The sequence below is a fragment of the Etheostoma spectabile genome, chromosome 18, assembly GCF_008692095.1.
Source record: "Etheostoma spectabile isolate EspeVRDwgs_2016 chromosome 18, UIUC_Espe_1.0, whole genome shotgun sequence".
Taxonomy (NCBI): domain Eukaryota; kingdom Metazoa; phylum Chordata; class Actinopteri; order Perciformes; family Percidae; genus Etheostoma; species Etheostoma spectabile.
This window is the reverse complement of record NC_045750.1, coordinates 10,055,686-10,056,445: the sequence shown is the minus strand read 5'-3', so window position 1 is coordinate 10,056,445 and position 760 is coordinate 10,055,686. Positions and strand designations below refer to the sequence as shown.

Sequence of the window (760 nt, the reverse complement as noted above, 5' to 3'; positions counted from 1 at the left end):
ACCCACATTTGCCTCCTTTTCAGCATGAAATAAATAACTTCAAATGTGCAGGTGGCACATGTGCGTGTAGTTTTAATTTACTCACACTGTCTGAAAAAAATGGCCGCAAAATGCAACCATGTGGTCCCAGTCTGGAGCCCTGGAATGGCACATGAACAAATCCATTGGATTTACAGGTCAAGTCAGTTTAAAATAAGTGCATTTACCAATGATAGCAACATCACTGTCTAAAAAGAGGAAAATTAACATAAAATGAGAATGATGCACATTAGAAACCCATACAAGAGAGAAGAAACAACAATAACGAGTTACAGATTAAGAGAAAATACAGAGATGTGTTTTGGATGTTGAAATTTGTCCCAGGTTTGATTGAATTTTACAACAGAGAGATGAGTGTGGTAGAGTTGTGAAGAGACACAGACACTATTATAGTTTTCAATCTACTAAATTTGCAGGTAGTATAGCCTAACAAACCCAAACCAGGTATACCAGGTGGCTTGTAGTGTTAGCATTCCAGCCAAATAATACTTAAAGGTCCCGTGGCATGACAATTTCAATTGATGATGTTTTTTTTAACATTAATATGCGCTCCTCTAGCCTGCCTACGGTCCCCCAGTGGCTAGAAATGGTGATATGTGTAAACCAAACCCTGGGTGTCCTGCTCTGCCTTTGAGAAAATGAAAGCTCAGATGCCCCTTATGACCTCATAAGGGCAATTTTACCTCCCCTTCTCTGCTTTGCCTGCCCAGAGAATTTGGCC

The 760-nt window shown here is 40.0% G+C and overlaps 1 protein-coding gene across 9 annotated transcripts in view; it reads left to right on the top strand.

The window, feature by feature from the left end:
* The window catches only part of smek1 (SMEK homolog 1, suppressor of mek1 (Dictyostelium)), a 16,227-nt gene that overhangs the window by 14,020 nt on the left and 1,447 nt on the right, over positions 1 to 760 (top strand). The gene's annotated exons all lie outside the window — the stretch shown is intronic.